Below are 17,717 nucleotides of genomic sequence, written 5' to 3' on the forward strand. Positions count from 1 at the left end.
AGTTCTTTATTTCTTTGTTCATTAGGCACAAAAATTAGAGTGTCAGCTCTGCAGGGGAGTAATTAGTTTCTGTAAAAGCCTTCTGTAGTGTCCTGCTCAACCGCTGCTATTACATTCTTCACTCCCCTGACGGAGACTCGCCTGCATCACAAGCTGCGGAACAGGGGCTCGAAAAATAAATAACCCTCCTGGATTTTAGTGATTGTCGAGAATCTACAAATGAACTAATTCTAAATCACATTTCCTAAAGTCAAACAGCAGCTTACAGACTGAAATCTACAGCTGCAGACCCGGGGGACTCGTAATGTTCAGAAAGACTGCTGACCCCTATGCTTTGGTGAAATATCTCCTAACAGCGCTCAGAAAATATCCATTTGTGGGAAGTGTTCACCATTGGGACCGGAGGGATAATAATTGCATTACGCTCTTTCTGCAAGATCTCTCATCGGCACCATACAGAGCGACGTAGCCGAGCCTGACTTTATGTGGACCCAGTGCATCTCCGCCAGAGGGGCTAGTGATTGCAGTAGCAGACCTCTTACAAGAATTGTTTACAGCACTTAACATCATTGCACCCTCAGATAGTGATGGGTCCATTGGGTAAGATGAGGAGGCTCACAGACCCATATAGCCTCCAACACGGTGGCCGACCGGGCTGGCTCAGCCCCACCAATAACATCTTGGGGCCCAGTGTTTAGCTGCATGCATTAATAACCTGACCGTAGTATGAACATTTACTTTTGCTACCATATAATGTTAATTGGCTAGTTTGTTTGCTGACTGATTAGATGATATCCTTTCCTGCAAATAGTGAGTCAAGTGCAACAGCGCTGCGCGTCAGCATTTCTTTACAGAGGATTTTCCGGTTCCCCTGTGGGCCAGTCCGAGCCTACTTCCAAGTTTCTTTTGGGCCTTTGGAGAACCCAAAGTTTGGAGGACATTTCTGCCTCTCAATAACTGCGGCTTCTCATCCCTTGGTGAGAAGTAGAGATTACTATCAGGTGACTGGTCATCTCACAATGCAAACATGGTGGCTCACTAGTGGTTAATGCTGTTGCTTCATATGTCCGGGGTCCTGGATTTAGATCTAGCCCAAGAGCACGTTTGCATAGTGTTTGAGTTACTAATGAGTATTGGAGACAGCGAGTGATGAAGATGAGCAATAAAATAAAGAAAGGGATGTCCATGCCGGGATCTGTAATCTCCGCCCCGGGCTATCTTCGATGGAAGACTAGCTCCCTTTGGGCTGCAAATTGTTGCTTAGTATATAAAACTCTTAGGGTACCGTCACACAGTGCCATTTTCATCGCTACGACGGCACGATTCGTGACGTTCTAGCGATATCGTTACGATATCGTAGTGTCTGACACGCTACTGCGATCCGGAACCCCGCTGAGAATCGTACGTCGTAGCAGATCGTTTGAAACTTTCTTTCGTCGTCTAGTGTCCCGCTGTGGCGGCATGATTGCATCGTGTGACACAGGTTGTATACGATGTGCGCACAGTAACCAACGGCTTCTAAATCGCAAATACGTCATTAAATTATCGCTCCAGCTCCGTGTATTGCAACGTGTGACCGCAGTCTACGACGCTGGAGCGATAATCATACAACGCTGCAATGTCACGAATCGTGCCGTCGTAGCGATGAAAATGGCACTGTGTGACGGTACCCTTACAGTTACTCCTTAGCATCTACACACAAGCATTAACTTTCTCAGTTTGTGTTAGTAAAGTGCCACTGAGAGGTTGTAGACTGTGCCGGCATCCAACTGAAAAGGATGTATGGGAGGAGCCTTCCCATTCAACCAATGGGAGTGTTTTTAGAAATGACTGTGCTGCCCAAACATTATCCTCCCACCTGTCCTCTTCAGTTGGATGACCGTCTACAGCCTCTCACGATGGTCTTGCTCTAAAAATACTTTCTGAATGAGCTAAGCTCATATGTATATATAGATAACAAACCAAAATATCTGAGGTTTTCATGGCCTACACTCAGAATAATGTTATGTTCCATGTCCTGGTCCTCTCGATCTCTTTTGGCTTTTTTACCTTTTTCAGATATTTGTTGTATAGTTTAGGATATTTGTATATCTTCTAGGCAGGATACTATTGATCCACGGATACACGGATATAGCTGGGTATTGTCATCTAGCAGGTGTAATTGTGATAAATGGCGTAATATAATTCCTTTATCGTGCTGTCATGTGCAGGAAATCACCGGTATAAGTGATTGCCCCCAGCCTTGGTGATGATGGCCGCTTCTCTTCCGTAGGCGCTCAGTCATATTGTCATATTTCTATTCTTCGGGGCCACTGACAGCTGTGTAATAAGAGCCCACATGGTTTGCCTATCAGTGTGAAGTAGTGATCCCATCAGCTATAAAGCGTAATATTAGAAGTGCATAGATTTCTTATTGTTAATGTCAAGTGGTAATGCGATCACTTCTCGGCTATGAATAATGGCCTTTTTTACGATCTCTGCGATTCGTTAATGTAGTTGCCAGCATACCAAGAATAGGGAATTTTCCTGACTCCGAGCATTGCTGCACATAACGTTATCACAAGAGCCTGACTCCGGAAAAACGATGACAAGACGGATATTTCTCCAATTGTCGTTATGACTCTCAATTCAAGAACATGAAGGTTTACTTCTATGGTTTCCTGTTGAGTATTATCTTTTCACGTCTGTCCATGGTTATCATCATTACTGTTACAGAATGGGCCAGAAAGGTAGATGTGGGTCCTAAGTCCCAGCGCACTGACCATAGAAATGAGTGGAGAGAGCTGCACACGAGTGTCCGTCTCTCCATTCCTGGTCTTGATGGTGGGACCCTCATCTATTGGATTTCTCCTCTCAATATGTCATGAGTGCCCAAGTTGGGACAACTTAATTAACAGCGCTGTTAAAGGACCCTCACCATCTTAAAAAGCAATTGCACATCTCTAGGAGACGCCATTATTTAACAGTGTTGCTCCAACCTTTTGGGGCCTCTGCCTCTCTAAAGAGCAAAGGGGAACCACCGCCTCAAATTGTGAGGTCTACTCACTCTGAAGATCATGGTGGGTCCGTGCAGTGGATTCCCACTAAATAGTGTCCTACACTGAAATAATTATTTTTTTCTGCTTGTGGATGATTTTAAAAGAATAAACAGATAAATCTTCACCTTCCAGCACGGGCCTTTCTGGATGTATCTATTGTCTCTGGAAGTGATGTCTGCTCCTCATCGGGACCACTGCAGTCTGTGATTGACTGAAGCAATCGTGACTACATGAGCATCTCGTCAGCGGTACATCTAAGGATGTACTGTTCTAGTCACCTGATCGCTGTAGCCAATCGCAGGCTGTGGCAGTCCTGGAGCCTTCTGGGGCCAGCGGAGATCTCCGGAGCAGGCTCTTGCTGGAGGGAGAGTATGTTCCATTTATTCTTTTAACCCTATGGATTCCTAGAAAATAAAAATGATTTCCTTGTCAGATGATCCACTTTAAATTTATCATATGTTCTTTATTTTTCTTCTTTAATTTTTTAATGTACTTTTATGATAACTTTGGACTTTAGACACTTTTGTAGCACTTTTATTAGTTGGATTTACTCTTTAATCAGCATTTAGCGTCATAATTCTGACGTATACAAATCGATCCAGACGTTACACATATTTAATTTCATTGTATCTCAAGATATTTGATTATTGTCTTGTTTTTTTTTTTCCCCGCCTCAGGTTTCAAGAGGATTTTCCCAATGATTTGATCAATCCGGGTGCATCGTTTTCCGCTGAAAGGTAATCTACGACTTTATTAATTCCTAGCATACAAACTGTGCCAATCACGAGCAAACCGGAGACGTCGTCTTGTGCAGCAGCACTTGTTCTAGGACAATATTGTCCAGTGGTGGTCATTGGACATGAAATACGCACTTAAAGGGTATTTTCCAGTTTAGAAAGGTGGACCCCAAATGTTTCCTGTAGTGTAATATACTGAAGCAGGACAGTACTTACGTCACCACATCGGCGGAGAGCTGGGGACAGCAACAACTGCAGCCAGTCACTGAGCTCAGCGACTTTGTGAGTGTAGACGGCTCGAGCAGCTGCGCTTAGTGATTGGTTGCAGTGGTGAGGTCTGTAGCCATAAGGATAAATACTGAGAAATACAAAAACGTGGAAAACTCAATACTGGTACAAAAGCCACAGTCACACGTGGCAGAAAATTTCCAATGGCAAAGTGGCCTGGAATCCCATAGCGGAAATGACCACAAAGTGATATACTCAGCTAAACTTTTTTACGTATAATTAAGCGTAATAGAGAAATAAAATTTTTATTCCTCTATATCTAACTTAACTAGAGATTACCCAGCTCCATAAACTTTTTTAAGCCTGACTTAGAAAATGGGAGGGAAAGGTGTGTGACTTTATGAAAGTGGGGGGGACGGTGTTATTAAATATGCTCGTAGGGTGTGCAAAAAACAAGCCCCCACACTGGTCCATCGACTGAGAACTAAAGCTATGGATCTCAGAAAATGGCGACACTCATTTTAATTTTTTTTTTCAGCCACTAAAATAATTTTAACAAAAATTACACAAGTTTCGTGTCGCTGTAATCATACTGACCTGCAGAATCGTGATGATAGATCACTTGTTTTCGCACAGGGGATGCTGTAAAAACAAAAGCTTAAAAAAAATGGTGGAATTGCATTTTTTTTTTTTACCATTTCAGCCCAATTGGAATTCTATTCCCATTTTTTTTTCAGTACATTGTACAGTAAAAAAAAACAACAGCAAGCTGTCCTTAACGACTATACCGCCAAATAAAAATAGAACTAAAAATTAAAATTGAAAATTGTTAGTTATTGAAGTTTAAAGGGGTTATGCCATCTTGGATGTTCTGGCATGAGAGTGTGTTTTAAACAAATCTGTCATCAGGTTTTTGTTACCTAATCTGAGAGTAGTATAATGTAGAGATGGAGACCCAAATTCCAGTGATTTGTCACATACTGGGCTGCTTGCTGTAGTTTTGATACAATCAATGTTTTACCAGCAAAAAGATACTGCTACAGGACTAGCAAACCTGCTGCCATGTAGTCCAACCACACCCCCACCACTGATTGGCAGCTTTCTGCCTATGCACAGAAAGCTGCCAATCCATGGTGGAGGGCGGGGTTATATAGTGAAAGCTACCAATCATTGGTGGAGGGCGGGGTTATACAGGGAAAGCTGCCAATCGGTAGTGTGGGTGGGGATATTCAGGACAGGGCTTAGCATTAGAGAACTGCTAGATCTGCAGAAGAGAAAATGGGGATTTTATAAAAACTACAGCAAGCAGTAACTTAAGTGACATATCGCTGGAATAAGTGTCTCTACATCATGCTGATCTCAGATGGAGATGCAAAACCTGCTGACATATTCCCTTTGGTGTTTAATAAGGGGGTCCGACTACCGAGATCGCCTCTGCTCCCTGGAGGGTGTCACTTTTTTTTTCCGTTTAAGACATTTACAACTTGCAATTTGTAAAATGATGTTTTGCATGATGAGTGTGGTCACTCTGCACTTTACGCTTGTGGAGGGGGTTTCTCTTGGTCCTGTTGTCTCTTCCCTCATCAGTAAGTGCAGTAATGTCTTCCAGTTGCTGCGGTGGGGATCAGAAGCAGGAGCCATTTACATGCAAGATGCGGCATTAATATTGATGTGCTGTCAGGTAATTTCCCCCAGTGCCGGCAGCATATAAATACCATTATGGAGCAATTAGTCAGCATCAAGCGGAGTCCTGATTGATGAAAACTTTGTCAAGTGTCGCCTACCTGCTCTTTTCCTTCCGTCAGTCAATCCACCAAATCAGAACGTTCCCTCTTCGGAAGAGATTCTCCTGTTATCAGCTCGGTTAATACTCGGTCGCCCCTGTGCCTGTTTAGTCATCTACATAGATGTCTTCAGGGGACATTATGTTAGAAGGCTCTTCTGAGGCTGTCACACATGGCAGACAAGCCTTGTAGACATTTGCATCTGTTTTAGAAGTTGCGGATTAGTTTGTGCCCTTGGAGCTGGAGCTGATTTGTATGCCGCTTATGTATCAGAGGAAGAGTGCAGCCGTTTTTTATTGAGATCTTTGGATCTCGTCACCAAAGTCCTGCTTTTGTCCCTTCTTAGTTACTGTTGATGACCCATTTGTCACCTGGATTATATTTTTAGTGGGTTTCGGGGACGTATCTCAGTCTTGACGTGGATGGCAAATGAAACCATAATACTACACAGCGTGTAATAAATTCTAGAGCCATGTAATCATCGCACCGTCCAGGAGAGAGCAGAAATTGGAGGATTACCTGGATGATAATGAACGAGCTGCAGGGAGAGATAAGAGGAGGAAAGTTTGTATCCCATCTCCTATATAATTGTCAGAGCAGATATTAACCAATCTGTCATCACCCTATGTGTAATACTAAATGCATGTATACATTGATCAGATCAGGGTCTTATTAAAGATTGGACATGAAAAGCTAAAAAGTTCTGCAACTTTCTAAAATACTTTGGCTCTCATTCATCGAGTCATTTTTTCCCTCATAATTCTGCTTGAAATGTCCCAAAAAAGTGATTAACTAATGGCATTCTTACACCAATCGTGTGCGGAGCTCGGGCTGGACTGGGCCTGATAAATTCATTATTTTTTACGTCACATGCGATGAGTGACTAGAAATATAGAACCTTGGTGGCTCGCTGGACAGCGGCTCGCTAGCTTGCGCTGGACAGTGGCTCGCTGGTTGTGCTCGAAAGGCGGCTGAGTGTCTGGCGCTGGACGGCGGCTCGCTGGCTGGTGCAGGACAGCGGCTCGCTGGCTTACGGTGGCTCTCTGGCCGACGCTGGATGGTGGCTCGCTGGACAGCGGTTTGCTGGTTGGCGCTGGATGGCGGCTCGCTGGTTGGCGCTGGACGGTGGCTCGCTGGACGGCAGCTCGCTGACTGGCGCTGAACTGCGGCTCGCTGGTTGGCGCTGGACTGTGGCGCGCTGGACGGCAGCTCGCTGACTGACGCTGAACTGCGGCTCGCTGGTTGGCGCTGGATGGTGGCGCGCTGGACGGTGGCTCGCTGGACGGCAGCTCGCTGGCTGACGCTGGACGGCAGCTCGCTGGTTGGCGCTGGACGGCAGCTCAGTGGCTGGCGCTGGACGGTGGCTTGCTGGACCTTGGCTTGCTGGCTGGCGCTGGACGGTGGCTCGCTGGCTGACGCTGGACGGTGACTCGCTGGACGGTGGCTCGCTGGCTGACGCTGGACGGTGGCTCGCTGGTTGGCGCTGGACGATGGCTCGCTGGTTGGCGCTGGACAGCGGCTCGCTATATAAATAAGTAAACCTATGGTGTAGAGTTTATCTTTTGTATCTTTGGGTTGTCCACCAGCTCAAACTAATGCCGCCTCTGCATTAGAGAAACATAACCTAAAAGTAATTGGTGATTTCCACCTTTGCACGGTGTGCTGGGATGATGCACATCTCTGATTTTGCTGCGTGCAGCTTGTGTACGTGGGTCAGTCTGTGCAGTGGGTCGCTGTAATGGAGCCTGTCTCCGCTGTGACCTGCACATACTTCTTTTCCCGCTGTCCCTTTTCCAAACAATTTTCTTCTTAAGCAGCAAATGAATGTTTTGCGTAAAGCCTCCCCTGCAGCTGTCGAAAGGATTTCATTCCTTCAGCCGTTTACTATTTTTGATAGGGCTGTTAACGGCTTGATTTAGGGATCAGCTGCGTAATAAATTGTTTCATATTTTGGGCCTTTTCTTTTTTCAGACTTCTTTTCAGATCTCACCCCTGAGGCTTAGAGCGGTGTTTGAGACATGTCAGCACCGTGTCCCTCGGCTCTCCGTCATGTCAAAGCTTTTGCCTAATCCCTCGCCCACCCAGAGCCGGCTGCTACCAACACAACCAAGTACCTGTTTGTGATATGAAACACACCCCGACGCAATAATACCTTCCAGATGTGTCCGAGCCCCATAACAAGGGCTGCGTTCTGCCCCAATATCTCCTCCACTTTACTTTTACAAATATTTCCCTGATTAATGTATTCTGGCTTTAATATACTCAAAAACTGTTTCTTATTATTATTTAATGCACGCTGCTGGAATACTTTCCAGAGTCCTCAAATGGGCTGAAAACGAGACGGCAGAGTAAAGGCAACTTTATAGTCTTAATAGCTTAAGGCTCGTTAAGGATTTCAAATTTTTCTCTGTATTTCAGGGCAATTTACTATGATGATGGGGTCATTTGTCCACCTGATCAGGAATTTCATCATTAGGATAAATCTCCCTCAATCAATACTTAAAGACTGATGACAGATGCACAAAGTGCAACTCTATTTGAAAAAGCAAAAATATTAAAGTTTTTTTTTCAGGAAAGTGGTTATAGCATCAGGAGCTGCAGTCTTTCATTGTTCATTAGTGTGCAGCCATTGGGCATATCTAGAATGTCTGTCATCTTAAAGTGGTTGTTCACAAGTAGATGTCTAGCAGAAAAAAATATGGAATCCAGGATTTACTCACCCAGTAAATCCCCTGCGACTCCAGGGTTCCCTGCTGCCAATAACTATTACTCACCTGATTATATCTACTTCTGATCTAGTGATCCTACATCTGGGCAAGAAAAATGAAAATTACATCTACAGAATTGGAGGAATAGAGCTAAGCAACAGCACGCGTGAAACAGACTTGGGTATACTAATAGATCACAGACTGCACATGAGTCAACAGTGTAATACAGCAGCAAAAAAGGCAAACACAGTTCTAGGATTTATTAGGAGAAGCATAGAGTCTAGATCACGTGAAGTAATTCTTCCCCTCTATTCCTCCTTGGTCAGGCCTCATCTGGAATACTGGGTCCAGTTCTGAGCACCACGTTATTAAAAGGACATGAACAAAGTGGAGCAAGTTCAGAGAAAAGCGTCCAGGATGGTGAGCGGACTGCAAAGTATGTCCTACGAGGAACGGTCAAAGGATTTGGGAATGTTTAGCTTGCAAAAAAGACTGAGAGGAGACTTAATAGCTGTCTACAAATATCTGAAGGGCTGTCAGTGTAGAGGGATCATCATTATTCTCATTTGCACATGAAAACACGAGAAGCAATCGGATGAAACTTAAAGCGAGAAGAAACAGATTAGATATTAGAAAAAACTTTTTTACAGTGAGGGTGATCAATGAGTGGAACAGGCGGCCACGAGAGGTGGTGAGTTCTCCTCCAATGGAAGTCTTCAAACAGAGGCTGGAGAGACATCTGTCTGAGATGGTTTAGTAACTTCTGCATTGAGCAGGGGGTTGGACACGAGGACCCTGGAGGTCTATTCCAACTCTAACATTCTATGATTCTATGAATTGCAGGAAATAAGACTTTTTTTTTTTTTGCAGTAGCTCCAAATAGATCTCTGCTTAAAAGTGCATTTATTATAAATTAATACTTAATCAGCGTTTCCCTGGAAACGGTCGTATAGCACAAGTGTACACAGGCGTCTTGCTTGCGTCGAGGCTGCAACTCCTGAATGGTAAATTTGTGAGATTTTTTATATTTTTATTCACATCAGTGAAAGCTGTAACCCGAGAGAGATTTGTAATGGTGGCCATTGAGCGAAAGAACGTTAACCGGCAAATATGATTGTTAGCGGACCAAAAAGAGTGATAAATGAATGGTATTTTGCTCTGTTTTAGATGGGAATGCTTTTCTCTTTTGTATCCATGCAGAGTTGCATGGAGAATGGAGTTATTCTTTATTATTGTATATTCTGGATATCTTCATTATGCAGGAAACTTTTTGTAGCAGTCACGTTTTGCACCCTTAGCCACCAGGGACTTTGTTAGTCTGCCATGTGGGGGCCCATTACAGCTCTGGAGATAGGCACAGAATACATTTGGTCCATGCAAACATTTCAGTAAATCGGGTTATTCGTTAAATCGGGATATAAAAGTTAACTGAGGCCGGATTCACATGAGTTTTTTCATAATTGGGATACATGCCACAATGTATGGACAGAACGAGGGTCTTCTGACCCAAACTTGACTTCTGATACCGATCTGACCTGAGCTCGATGTTAACGTAGGAGGCTGTGGAGCTATGGTCAGTAGACCTGTGGCCGGTCTCTGCATCAGTCCATATTCGTTCCATGTAGCCCTCCTGTGAATCTAGCTTTAGGTTGGAGCTATATGTTGACTTTGGTCATGCAAGAAGTTGCATATGATAATTGTGCAATTTGTCTGTGACTTGCTGGCGATCAACTATTTTATTTTGGCTGTTAATTGCCTGCGATTTAGGGTGTGTAACACCCAGTCGATAGTAAAAAATGGAATTGGGTGTCAGTCGTACTCCACTTCCATTGTAGTCCAACTTGGCAAAGTTGCGTGCAAATAGTAACCTGCAATGAAAAATCAGGCAGGTTTGATATTTTCGTGACTGACTGTGCCTTTCATACAGCATTGGGTTAACATCGCCAACACATTGACAATCATCGCTTGCAATCTTCATGTAGAGAGCCAGGAGCCTAATTGCTTTGGGACTGTCCGTTTTAATACTAGGTAGTATCTGACTACTTTTGACCACTCACACTATCAGAGTACCCTAGATATTGTCTTTACTGCCTGTACCTATGGAGCGGCCCCCAAACGCAGGGCAGCGGGGTACCCGGTACCGGGTCTCTCGGTTCTGGGGATGTCACGGTGGCCTGACCCGGTCCGTGGCCCTGCTTAGGGGCGCCCAATTAAAGATGTAGGTGACGGTGTAGGTCGCAGTAAATAACGAGGACACAGGGTTGCAGTCTCTTTATCTCTTTACTGAAGGCTTCGGCATCCACAATCCAGAGCACTGCTAACAGGACTGGCTCAGAATGGCCGGTCCGAAGGCACATCCAGAGTTCCCTTTGCAGGTGGAAATCAGTAGCCTACCTACTAGCGCCTGGGTGTTGTAGTACTTCCCTGCTGAGCACCACGGGATAGTCCTCACAACTGTCGTGTATGTTTCTGTTCTTTCTCTCCGTCCCCCAGATGATATGGATAGGACGCACCTGTATGACGGGGTAGGCCTGGAGTTATTTTATAGGGACCCTAGAGACGCCCCTCTCCCACAGTTGCCTCCATTGTCTTCATTTGGTGTAAAAGGTGAGACAGCCAACCTAAAGTTAACTGCCCTGCCGTAGTTCAAAGTAATGCGTAGTGTCTATTACTTCCTCGGCATTCCGGCCGCCGGCTACGCGCCTCAGAAGGATGTTGCCGATCTCGGGGCACGACTCCTTCTGGTTCTATCGCCTTTGTGCTGTGATCTCGTTTCTCACTTCTCCACAATATACTTCGCTTCGTGTCCTTTCTTAAGATGCCGCCGCAATGAGGTGCAGGCACGGCTCCGTAACGATCTGTCCTTTGCTAGGCCTCTGCCAGGACCGCCCCTGACAGGGACCCCCCTGAATCTTCCCAAGTAACGCTCTCCTCTCACTAGATGTTACCTGGGCAAAACCCAGTCAGCTTCTCTCTAACTTCCTATCCAACCTCCAGTTTTACCAGAGTGTGAGGAGTGGCCTAATACATAGAACCTTTTGCTCCCCTTGGTGGCCAGAGTGTGAAGTGTAATGTGTGACTGTGATACCTGGTCAGGTGAACTCTTTTAGTGCAATCAGACGTACCATCACTCCCCTTAGCGGCAGAGCGACATTACTGCAACGACCAGGCCTCTGGGGCGCTGCACTCCCATCCCCCCCCCCCCCCAGCCCCGTTAAATCCAGTACTCCCAGACTGGGAAAGAAGAACAACAATACATGTTAGCAAAAGACATACAAAATTTTGAAATGCTGTAAACAAGTAAATTTTAACAGTGCTTCCCTTTATGGGAGGTGAGGACGCTTGAACGTTACAAACAAAACATATTTACATTATGCTTAAGATTTTAAATAACACTTATTGAATAACTGACTATAAATAACTATCATTACCCAGCCGGGCATTCTATCTACTAAGTGCAAGTTCGGAACAATAATTTAACTCTTCCTTTAAGGGCGTAAGGGCAGGTACCCACTAAAGGCATACTGTAAAACACTATAGTACAAATTAACTTTTCTTTATCTTCCTAAGTACAGATTCACCAACCATCTTCTTATGGCTTTCCGGAGGACTCGCTAACCCCTACGGGTTCACTTTATTGAAACTCAGTTTTCAACTTTCCCTGGTCCTCAATTTTCAAAAAATATCATTAAACGTTTCTTATTACTATCTAACCAACTACATATTCATATGTAAACATTATTACTATTTAACTCTCTTAAGGCAACATTATATTTTGGCTAAGTGCAACAAGGAACATTCCCTTTAAGAGGGACATCTCAAGTCTCTTTGAGGTAGTGCAAACTATCAATTTGCAAGTCTGTGATAAACAAGAACTTCTGCGCTGTAAGCAGGAACAGTCTCTTCAAAAAGCTCTTCTTTCTTTTGTAAAACCAGTAGGGGGCACCTTTAAGAAGGTGCAAACTATATACAGCAACAGTTTGTGAATCATTCACCGTCCTTGATTCGGCAGTCTTTGATAAACGTGGAAAACTTGTGCAAAAACATAAAACGATAGGGATCCCGGGTCAAAAAAGGGATCCCTTTAAGAATAACCCTGGTCGGGTTTTAGCAGCAAAAACAGGAAAACCGTTTTAAAGAACTATTTACAGTCTCATTGCTCCAAGGTTTACTCTGGTAAATCAGGAGGTGGCCTCCGCCAGGGCCTTACCTGACAGGTGGCCCTCTGCGGTTTAGGAAGGCTTGACTCCAAGTCCACTCCCGGCGCCAGGTGCACTCCATGAGTTTGTCCTTTCTGCACGACCAGGTCGTGCGCTGCAATGCGTGTCTGAGTGGGCCAGTGGATAACGCCGGTGGCGGCGGAAGCTGCTGCAGCCGCTTCAGCGGCGAGCTCTTCTCCTTCGGTTCTAGATACCGCCAGGACGGCTGTACATCTCTGCATATCTCGGGCCCACCAGCGACTCCCCTTGAGATATCGGCGATAAGGCTACTTTCACACTAGCGTTTTTTGTCCTCCGTTGCAATGCGTCGTTTTGGAGCAAAAACACATCCTGCAAAAGTGCTTGCAGGATGCGTTTTTTCTCCATTGACTTGCATTAGCGACCCATTGCGACAGATTGCCACACGTTTCATCCGTCGTGAGACGGATGCGTCATGCTTTGGCGGACCGACGGCACAAAAAAACGCTACATGTAACTTTTTTTTGTACCGACGAACCGCCATTTCCGACCGCGCATGCGCGGCCGGAACTCCGCCCCCACCTCCCCGCACCTCACAATGGGGCGGCGGATGCGCTGGAAAAATGCATCCGCTGCCCCCGTTGTGCGGCGTATACAACGCTAGCGTCGGTAACCTCGGCTCGACGCACTGCGACGGGCCGAGCCCGACGCTAGTGTGAAAGAAGCCTAAGTCACCACGTCTCCAGGCTTCAGGATGGATCTGACACCGTCTCCGCACAGGCAGGGCTCTACCTCGTCCTGCGTAATGCGAACCCTTATTGTCGTCCCAATCTCCTGAACAAAGCCTTTTCCTTCCTGGGGTTGGTAGATGATCACAACACCCCATTTCGGCAGGGAGCCGTCCCGCAGCTCGCCTCATGCTTCCCGCTCCACTTCCCGCCGGGACTCCGCAATCAGGTGATTCCGGTACTCTCCCCAAGGGAAGGGCCCAAGGTCAGGCCCCCCCGGTGGTCTGGGGTCAGGCGACGGGAACGCCGGGGCTCCAGCAGTCGCGGCGATAAACGGATCAGGTGCGGAGGGGGGATGGTCCTCTGGATAGCCGCGGCACCGGGTACCTGCGCTTAAGGCGGCTCCTTCTGCGCCACTCCACTCCTCTGAGGAAGGCGCCAGGGCTGGTGTCGACACAGGCAGCGGACCCTCCATCGGCAGCTCCCAGGGGTCCAGGCTCTCCAGCGGTGGCATGTCGGAGTAGTCCTCCGGTGACGGGGGTCTGTGCGGGGCCATTCTTTTTCAGAGGTTCCCTCTGGTCGCCGGCTCCGTTCCTTCTGAGTCAGTTTCTTTGGACTCCGCCCGCCATAGAGAATTAGGAGGCGGACCTCGGCTGCTGACGGACACGTCCTCAGGATACAGAAATATTTAGACTGGGCGGCCATGGTTCTTCACGCTCTTCAGTCTGTCCACGCCCACAAATCCACGCCCTTCTTCTTCTCCTGCGCTCCTCGTGGCGCTGTAATGGCGGCGGTTTTGGTGGGAATTTTTGGCGGCAAATAGCAATACAAAGTCTTTGCAATAAATCACGATTCAAGCACAATTCAGTCACAGTTCCAAGGCACACATGACCTGATTCTCAGGCTTAAGTAGATCCTGTTCGTGACGCCAAGTTTGGAGCGGCCCCCAAACGCAGGGCAGCGGGGTACCCGATACCGGGCTTCTCGGTTCAGGGGATGTCACGGTGGCCTGACTTGGTCCATGGCCCTGCTAAGGGGCGCCCAATTAAAGATGTAGGTGACGGTGTAGGTCGCAGTAAATAACGAGGACACAGGGTTGCAGTCTCTTTACCTCTTTACTGAAGGCTTCGGCATCCACAATCCAGAGCACTGCTAACAGGGCTGGCTGAGACCGGCCGGTCCGAAGGCACATCCAGAGTTCCCTTTGCAGGTGGAAATCAGTAGCCTACCTACTAGCGCCTGGGTGTTGTAGTACTTCCCTGCTGAGCACCACGGGATAGTCCTCACAACTGTCGTGTATGTTTCTGTTCTTTCTCTCCGTCCCCCAGATGATATGGATAGGACACACCCATATGACGGGGTAGGCCTGGAGTTATTTTATAGGGACCCTAGAGACGCTCCTCTCCCACAATTGCCTCCGTTGTCTTCATTAGGTGTAAAAGGTGAGACAGCCAACCTAAAGTTAACTGCCCTGCCGTAGTTCAAAGTAATGCGTAGAGTCTATTACTTCCTCGGCATTCCGGCCGCCGGCTACGCGTCTCAGAAGGATGTTGCCGATCTCGGGGCACGACTCCTTCTGGTTCTATCGCCTTTGTGCTGTGATCTCGTTTCTCACTTCTCCACAATATACTTCTCTTCGTGTCCTTTCTTAAGATGCCGCCGCAATGAGGTGCAGGCACGGCTCCGTAACGATCTGTCCTTTGGTAGGCCTCTGTCAGGATCCCACCCCTGACAGGGACCCCCCTGAATCTTCCCAAGTAACACTCTCCTCTCACTAGATGTTACCTGGGCAAAACCCAGTCAGCTTCTCTCTAATGCTGGAGTTACACTAAACGACTTACCAACGATCACGACCAGCGATACGACCTGGCCGTGATCGTTGGTAAGTCGTTGTGTGGTCGCTGGGGAGCTGTCACACAGGCAGCTCTCTCCAGTGACCAACGATCAGGGGAACGACTTCGGCATCGTTGAAACTGTCTTCAACGATGCCGAAGTCCCCCTGCAGCACCCGGGTAACCAGGGTAAACATCGGGTTACTAAGTGCAGGGCCGCGCTTAGTAACCCGATATTTACCCTGTTTACCATTGTAAAAGTAAAAAAAAAAAAACACTACATACTCACATTCTGATGTCCGTCACGTCCCCTGCCGGCGTCCACAGGGTTAAAACTGCTTTTGGCAAGAGCGCTGCTTATGCACGTGCTGCTGCCGAGAGCTTCCCTGCACTGAATGTGTCAGCGCCGGCAGTAACAGCGGTGACGTCACCGCTGTGCTCTGCTTTACGGCCGGCGCTGACACAGTCAGTGCAGGGAAGCTCTCGGCCGCAGCGCGTGCATTAGCATAGCTCCTGACGAAAGCAGTTTTAACCCTGTGGATGCCGGGGGACGTGACAGACATCAGAATGTGACTATGTAGTGTTTTTTTTAAAACTTTTACAGTGGTAACCAGGGTAAATATCGGGTTACTAAGCGCGGCCCTGCGCTTAGTAACCCGATATTTACCCTGGTTACAAGTGAACACATCGCTGGATCGGCGTCACACACGCTGATCCAACGATGACAGCGGGTGATCAGCGACCAAAAAATGGTCCTGATCATTCCCCAACGACCAACGATCTCCCAGCAGGGGCCTGATCGGTGGTCGCTGTCACACATAACGAGATCATTAGCGGGATCGTTGCTACGTCACCAAAAGCGTGACGTTGCAACGATATCGTTAACGATATCGTTATGTGTGACTCAGCCTTAACTTCCTATCCAACCCCCAGTTTTACCAGAGTGTGAGGAGTGGCCTAATACATAGAACCTTTTGCTCCCCCTGGTGGCCAGAGTGTGAAGTGTAATGTGTGACTGTGATACCTGGTCAGGTGAACTCTTTTAGTGCAATCAGATGCACCATCACTCCCCTTAGCGGCAGAGCAACGTTGCTGCAATGACCAGGTCTCTGGGGCTCTGCACCTACATAGTGTAATATAACAATGATGACGTTGGTCTGGATCTTCTCCTTAAGATGAAGGTGTTTTACCTTCAGCACAAGGGAAGGTGAAGACTCCTCTTTAATCTTGCTCCTACCCTCCCTTGCATCCTCTTCCTTCACTCTTTGCGTCCTCTGGCTTGTCTCTTTGCTCCCCCTGGCTTGTCTCTTTGCTCCCCCTGGCTTGTCTCTTTGCTCCCCCTGGCTTGTCTCTTTGCTCCCCCTGGCTTATCTCTTTGCGCCCTCTGGCTTGTCTCTTTGCGCCCTCTGGCTTGTCTCTTTGCGCCCTCTGGCTTGTCTCTTTGCTCCCTTTGGTTTGTCTCTTTGTGCCCTTTGGCTTGTCTCTTTGCTCCCTCTGGCTTGTCAATTTGCACCCTCTGGTTTGTCTCTTTGCTCCCTTTGGCTTATCTCTTTGCGCCCTCTGGCTTATCCCTTTGCGCCCTTTGGCTTGTCTCTTTGCGCCCTCTGGTTTGTCTCTTTGCACCCTTTAGCTTGTCTCTTTGCGCCCTCTGGCTTGTCTCTTTGCACCTTCAGGCTTGTCTCTTTGCGCCCTTAGTCTTGTCACTTTGCCCCCTTTGGCTTGTCTCTTTGCGCCCTCTGGCTTGTCTCTTTATGCCCTCTGTCTTGTCTCTTTGCGCCCTTTGTCTTGTCTCTTTGCTCCCTCTGGCTTGTCTCTTTGCTCCCTCTGGCTTGTCTCTTTGCTCCCTCTGGCTTGTCTCTTTGCTCCCTCTGGCTTGTCGATTTGCACCCTCTGGTTTGTCTCTTTGCGCCCTTTGGCTTGTCACTTTGCGCCCTCTGGCTTATCTCTTTGCGCCCTTTGGCTTGTCTCTTTGCTCCCTCTGGCTTGTCGATTTGCACCCTCTGGTTTGTCTCTTTGCTCCCTTTGGCTTATCTCTTTGCGCCCTCTGGCTTATCTCTTTGCGCCCTTTGGCTTGTCTCTTTGCGCCCTCTGGCTTATCTCTTTGCGCCCTTTGGCTTGTCTCTTTGCGCCCTCTGGTTTGTCTCTTTGCACCCTTTAGCTTGTCTCTTTGCGCCCTCTGGCTTGTCTCTTTGCACCTTCTGGCTTGTCTCTTTGCGCCCTCTGGCTTGTCTCTTTGCACCCTTTGGCTTGTCTCTTTGCGCCCTTTAGCTTGTCTCTTTGCACCCTTTAGCTTGTCTCTTTGCGCCCTCTGGCTTGTCTCTTTGCACCCTTTGGCTTGTCTCTTTGCGCCCTTAGTATTGTCACTTTGCCCCCTTTGGCTTGTCTCTTTGCGCCCTCTGGCTTGTCTCTTTATGCCCTCTGTCTTGTCTCTTTGCGCCCTTTGTCTTGTCTCTTTGCTCCCTCTGGCTTGTCTCTTTGCTCCCT

General features: G+C 47.3%; 1 protein-coding gene across 23 annotated transcripts in view; it reads left to right on the top strand.

The window, feature by feature from the left end:
* PKNOX2 (PBX/knotted 1 homeobox 2) overlaps positions 1 to 17,717 on the top strand; it is a 369,700-nt gene that overhangs the window by 194,014 nt on the left and 157,969 nt on the right. For all 23 annotated transcript variants that reach the window (XM_077249577.1, XM_077249565.1, XM_077249575.1 and 20 more), the window contains exon 3: positions 3,716 to 3,775. The gene's annotated coding sequence lies outside the window, so the exon portion shown is untranslated. The remainder of the gene's footprint in view (positions 1 to 3,715; positions 3,776 to 17,717) is intronic.

Source organism: Ranitomeya variabilis, chromosome 4 (genome assembly GCF_051348905.1).
Source record: "Ranitomeya variabilis isolate aRanVar5 chromosome 4, aRanVar5.hap1, whole genome shotgun sequence".
Lineage (NCBI taxonomy): Eukaryota > Metazoa > Chordata > Amphibia > Anura > Dendrobatidae > Ranitomeya > Ranitomeya variabilis.